The 6,743-nt window shown below is 43.4% G+C and overlaps 1 long non-coding RNA gene across 1 annotated transcript; it reads left to right on the forward strand.

Moving 5' to 3' along the window:
• The first annotated feature begins 631 nt into the window (after positions 1 to 631).
• LOC136431251 (uncharacterized) lies at positions 632 to 2,244 on the forward strand. The gene is made up of 2 exons (XR_010755005.1): positions 632 to 776; positions 1,305 to 2,244. It is a non-coding gene; the product is annotated as an uncharacterized lncRNA (long non-coding RNA).
• The last annotated feature ends 4,499 nt before the right edge of the window (positions 2,245 to 6,743 follow it).

Consider the following 6,743-nt stretch of genomic DNA (forward strand, 5'->3'; position numbering starts at 1 on the left):
CGTCTCTAGAGTCCCGCTGTGCGCCTTTCGGGCCATTGTTTTGCCAAGAAGACCGCTCTCCCGGACGCCTTGACTTGCAAATGGATATACCGTTGTTGCCAGTTTTCTGTGTCCTACTCCATAAATTATTCTTTCACTATCGTTTGCTCAAAATCTCGTCTGTGTTTTTAGACCTATTCTGTTTTGGCTCCCCGTTTTGTAGTACCCATTTCTGTTTGGCTTTTTTTATTTTTGTACCATCATGGCGGCCGCCAAAACTAATGCCCCGGAGATTGATTTCGGTAAATTAGAGGCTGCATTGTCCTTCTTCTACGGCCCCATTCCTGCTTCGTCACCGGCGATGGCTACCCACCCCACGTCTTACTCCGAAGAGCTCCTGGCTCCCCGGTTTCTCTGCGTCTATCTAAGGCGGATGTACAGCCGCACACAGGACCCGTTCCACTACCGCAGCGACACCCAGGCTTTGCGGCAAAAGCGCAGCGAGACCCCGCAGCAATTGGAACTGAGAGTGCGCCAGGCGGTCGCTCTAGCCTTAACCTCCTTGCTCTAGCCTACCCCGGAGCCGACCAGCGCACGCGCGACGACTACGGCGTGCAGGTTTTCCTGGACAATTTAGCCATTTAGGACAATGGATAACCTTAGTGGTAACCTCCATTAACACTAAAATTATTTCCTTCCTTCCACGAATTCAACCACCTGCACCAACATCTGAGGGCGCAGAGCAAGCTGCTAGAGGAGGACGGAAGGCTGAGGCGGTCAAGAGAAAGAAAATGATGGTATGTGTATTAATCTATTTAAATTAACAGATTGAAGGGATGGGTTAGGCGATTGTTCAAGTGGCTTTGTGCATGGCATCCACATGTTAGGGTATCATGAAGTTCAAGAAAACCTGGTATGCAACTGACACTAAAGTAGAACTATCTGACTAGTTTCTTTTTTATAAAACCAAATTCCAAAAGAAAGCTGTAATATTTATCAGGCATTTATGCATATTTTGCGTGTTTTCGAATTTTCTATCCAAGATCTAACATTCTATCTAAATTACAAGTGATCATTGGAAACAACGTTTATGAAAACTATTAGTCATGAAAAATGCATTTCCTACCAAGACTGGCTACATTTTGCCGGCTATATTTAGAATGGTAAAGTAATATGTATCTTGTTTTTTTAATAACGCGGCGGTTTGTGTTAAAAATCCCCCTATGATGATATTGGTTTGTGTCCTTCAAAATCGTTTATTGCAGTGTAGCCCTGCCCAGGTGCCCGCCATGCTTAATAACAAGATTTTTTCTGTACCCACTCAGCTGTTCAAGTCCCGAGTTCGGGTGGCAGGGGACGTCTTGGACAGAGAAGAATACGACTACCTGAAGTCATCAGGACAGGTTTACATGTCCGATGAAGTCAGCGATGAGGATGACAAGTCATCGGTGTGGGTCCAGCCACCCGCCTGGCGGGCGGACAAGTTAACGGACATAACGCGAAGGTGCCAGCCGGTCCTAGACCAGAATAGGAGAGACAGGCGCCTGCCCTTCTCCAACAAAGAGAGAGAGCAAGGGGAGGAGTTTACAGACAGATGTCCACCATCCAGCGGGCTGCACAGCCACACCTCATGACTGTGGCCTCCCAGGAAGAGGAAGGCGCGGAGGGAGAGGAACGCGTAGAGGGAGAAGAACGCAGAGGGAGAGGAAGACACGGAGGAAGAGGAAGACAGCGACTGAAGCTAGGAGTTGTGATGATGACTGATGACTGGTTTATACAACTTATAAAACAAACCACATGGCAGCCCTAGGGTTGGATTGGTAGGCTTGTTGACAAAAGGCTAGCTTTTTTTTTACATACATTATATAAAAGAAGCACATACAGTGGCATACTTCATCATTAAAACGTCACATTCCACTATTTACTATCACTGCTTAGTAAGTTGACCCTATAGTACGTAGATATGACTTTTTGTATATCTCACAGTGTTGGCTTTAAAAGTTTGTTGTAGTCGGTTTTTACTATCGTAGTTTAGCAAGTTGACCCGTAGTACGTAGATAAGCCTTTTTTGTATATCTCACAGTGTTGGCTTTAAATGTTTGTTGTAGTCGGTTACTCGAGCGAGTCTTTCACGACACAGTGGGAACCAGTCCCTGAAGGTCGGGGATCTCAGTCGAGAGAGTGCAAAGTTTCTGCATAGTTCCTCACGTCTTTGTGATAGTGGTGTTAGTGAGAGTTCTCCAATACAACTTGCATTTGATGATACTTCTGTTTTGCATTCGTGTATTGATTTGCCTAAATCTTTGGTGTGGTACTTCTGTTATTCTTAGTTCGTGCAGTATATTCGTCTATGTGTAAAGAGTTAGGAATTCAAAACATATTATACTGTATTAGGATCATTTTCTCTCCCAAATAGTCTGAAAATGTAACGCCTAATAGAGTTTCTGAAAGGAGAAGTGTTACGGTCCGATTCCCGGTTCCGAATATCCTAGTTATATGTAAACTTTCCGGAGCGTAACAGCCCGAACTCGCGGTCAGAAGTTAGGTCATTTTCTGAACGCATTTCGTCTTAAATGAGTCCGAAACTGGAAGTCCGGATATTATGAAGAGCACTGTGGTCCCGTTCTTGACTACGGAAATAATCCGAAAACGTGAGGAAGTTGAGTTGTTTTTTTTGTCCGGATATATCCGAAAACGTTACCAATTCGGACGTATACGTACCTAAAAATATCCGGACATCACCATCTTTCGCTTTCGGGCGTTACTATGAATCCGGATATGAGGAGTAGTGTTACGGTCCGATTCTTGGTCCCGAATATCCTTAGTATATGCAATTTCCCGGTGTGTAACAGCTCCGAACGCGGTCAGAAAATATGTCATATTCGGAACGAGTTTTGTCCCAAATGACTCAAAAAATGGCCAATTACTGGAAATCCGGATATGAGAAATAGTCTTATGTTCCCATTTTGGATTCCGAATATTTTCAGCATTTGCTATCTTTCCGGAGGTTTATTCCTCCGAACTGTGTCCGAAATTATGACATATTCAGAACGTGTTTTGTCTTAAATGAGTCCGAAAATGTCCCATTACTGGAAATCCGGATTGAGAAATAGTATTATGTTCCCATTCTGGATTCCGAATATTTTCAGCATTTGCTATCTTTCCGGAGGGTTATTCCTCCGAACTGGGTCCGAAATTATGACATATTCGGAACGTGTTTTGTCTTAAATGAGTCCGAAAATGTCCCATTACTGGAAATCCGGATATGAGAAATAGTATTATGTTCCCATTCTGGACTTGAATATTTTCAGCATTTGCTATCTTTCCGGAGGGTTATTCCTCCGAACTGGGTCCGAAATTATGACATATTCGGAACGTGTTTTGTCTTAAATGAGTCCGAAAATGTCCCATTACTGGAAATCCGGATATGAGAAATAGTAAAATGTTCCCATTCTGGACTTGAATATTATCCAAACACGTAGGGGCGTATCGTCCGGATATTGCCCGGATATGTCCGAAAACGTTCCCAGTCCGGACGTATACAAACTTTGAAATGTCCGGAAATAACCCCCTTTCGCATAGTGAGGGACGTCCCTAACCGAAGCTAGGTACTCATTTTCACCTGCATGAAGTTTGGGCCGTCGTGTATAGTGCATTTCCGAAAAGGTCGGAGGTCATCGGAAAATGAGAAATTCCTGGCGCCAACAAGGATAGCCAAGATATCGAAAGGAGGTGGAAGGTAAACAAATGATAATAACTAAACAAGAGAGGGGGGGGGGGGGGCTTAACGACGCACTTTGTTCTGCCAGTCGCAGAATGAGTTAATCTAGCATTGAAAGTCACTTCCCTAGCGGGATGCGATTACAGTCAAACCTGCACATAACAAGTGACCACCTGTACATAATGACCACCTGGCCAATGTGACCACTAGTTCCTAGCGCATTAGAAAATTTTCCCATTGACACAAGCATTGATCATCCTGGCTATAACGACCACCTTGTAACATAGACCAGATTTTGTCGGTCCTCTGAATGATCTTCTTCGGCAGTTCTCACTGTATTATTTTACCTTGTCATCATGCAAAACATTCTTAGCGTTTCTTCAATATTCACAATTATACTGAGATGTGAAAATAACAACTACAAGATCGCCAAGAGTGGGCTGATGAACAAACAGTCACTGGAAACGCAGTCAAAACGTTTCGTTACTTTGCATGGACGCGTCACGTTTACATTTAACCCGCAATTCAAACAGTGTTGGCGCCATTTGATTCAATCAATTCAGACGTTATTCAAACCTTTTGACGACATTCAAACAAAAATCTGAGGCATCATCCGAAAAACATGTTACGTCATTACAGATCACAAAACGAAAAGTGTACAAAAGTAATGCATGTATTGAAGCTATTGTGAGTACTATATAGTCAAACTGTCTGATATGTGGAGTCGGCCTTTTCTCGCTTCTGTGTAATAATGAAGATGTAAAGACAGGTAGGTTTTGTGATTGAAAGTTTATCCACGCACCATAGATAAGGATTATAACTTCGCGGCATGGCAATCCAATATGCATTGTGTACCGATAACCTGTATGACGATGGCCAACTTATCTACGTAAGTGTGGTCTCTTTATCGCACTGCTGACCGACCGTTGCTATGCATAAGTAGACACAAAGTAACTGTTTATTTGTTTGACCTTTCAACCTTTCTACTGCCTTGTTTACGGGACCTCCCTGCAATGTGCAAACGAGGGAGTCGCACTGAAACATTAGATCCTATATCGAAATCAGAATTCGCCAACAAAAAAATGACAATCACACAGCGTGGACAGGAATTTTCAGACCGTCTCTAAGTGGGAGGATTATGAAAACAATCGACATTCCAGAAATTCTGAAAGGAAATGGCGCTGCCCTCAGAACCTAAGGGTACTAATTGTCCGCTACAGCAGGTTGCGTTGTTTGTTTGTATTGCATACCCGGTAAACCGCATGAAGGCGTAACACACCAGGTTTGTACTGAAGAGTACAAGCTGCATATCCGGACAGATTTATATGATCCACACACACCGGGAAGGACCCCTACTCTTTTCGATAAGAGTGTTGGTCTCTTCAACATGCTTGAGGTGTGGCTCTCCTCAAACACGGGACCTCCATTTAACGTCCTATCCGAGGGACGTCCCTAACCGAAGCTATAGGTGTTCATTTTCACCTGAATAAAGTGGGGAAAGTCGTGTAAAGTGCCTTTCCCAAGGGCACAACGTCAACGGGACAAATCAGGGAACCCCGGAATCGAACCCGGTATCTCTGGGTTCTGAGGCCAATCACGCCACTACGCCACCGCGACGCCACCGTTGCGTTGCTATTAAAGGTGGAACATGGACAGCAAAATAAAAGAAATGGACAAAAACAGGAAAGTTAGACGACGTCAGAAAGAGATAAAGAGAGGCCCAGACGATGAGTAGGCGTCCCGACTTCCTCAGAAATTCTCCTCGCTGGCAAAGTGTACTTTGTACATCGGACTTTGTCCACTATCAAACAACACATCACGTCATTGTGTCCCCTTATCGTTTGGCTTGTTCCATTCCATGAAGTCGTGTGTTCATTTATTTTGGGTCGTTTTAAGGCCGAGCGATTCAATCTGTCATCGTAAGACTTTATGAAAGGTTTCAGTTTTCCCCGTTTTGTAAACGCACAACTGTGTTTTAATCAATTTCTTGAATGTCAGTTATGTTTCATGCCTCCCCCTGAATTAACCAAATGGAACATTCTTTAAGTTAGTGATAAGCCTTGTCCCCGTCACTTCGAAGAAAGGCCATTTATGGAATAAAGGCATCGGATGTTTCCACTTAATGTAATCAAAACAAACGTGTTTTGATACCATACTGTACCTGTACCTGTAATGTTAAAGTGTACGCATGTGTGTTTACGGTCACTGGGATACCGTTGCGAAACAAGCAAAGCTAGCGAGCCAATAACAGACATAGGTCAGTTGACATATGTGGAGAACTTATTAAAGGACATCCTTTGTTACTGAACAGCCCACCCTGGACGAGCGATGAAGCAGCTATAAACATTTCCTCCTCACGCGAAAGGTCGTGATGGGAACTAGCTTTTCCCTCAACACGATGACACGACAAAATGGGAGAGAAATGACTCAGATGCTAGACTACCGCGTACTGCCTACGTATACGTGCTGGTCTACAGACATCTCTAATTTGTGTAAAACTCTGCAGTTGCTTTAACAGCAGAATAATCTCCAAGCATTTGTCAATCTTTAAAAATTTGTTTGTTGAATTTGGACTTTTTGTTTTTTTGCAATAGTTAAAGGTAACCAAAGCAATATTAGGGCCCAAAATATGGGGGGGGGGGGGTAATGCTAAAATCTTTATGGTAGTGACATTTACTAACACTATTTAGCACATTTGCGTATAACTTTAGCATTTTAAGACCGCGCAAAAACGTGCCGTACGATGATTCCCTTAGTTTCGCGAGCCTTTAAGACCGCGCAAAAACGTGCCGTACGATGATTCCCTTAGTTTCGCGAGCCTACAGAAACCCCGGCGATGATTTTAAGTGAGTTCTCACATCACAACGACGTACGTAGTATGTTTGCATGATAGACATTGCTAGACATTGTGACAGTGTTGTTCTACACTAATCATGTTGAAGAAATGACTAAATAAATTGATTTTCAAAATCCGATTTTCGGGCACTAATATTGCTTGGGTTTCCCTTAATAGCGTTTAGTTCGTCTTCTCAGTTGCGCGCTT

The sequence above is a fragment of the Branchiostoma lanceolatum genome, chromosome 3 (assembly GCF_035083965.1).
Source record: "Branchiostoma lanceolatum isolate klBraLanc5 chromosome 3, klBraLanc5.hap2, whole genome shotgun sequence".
Lineage (NCBI taxonomy): Eukaryota > Metazoa > Chordata > Leptocardii > Amphioxiformes > Branchiostomatidae > Branchiostoma > Branchiostoma lanceolatum.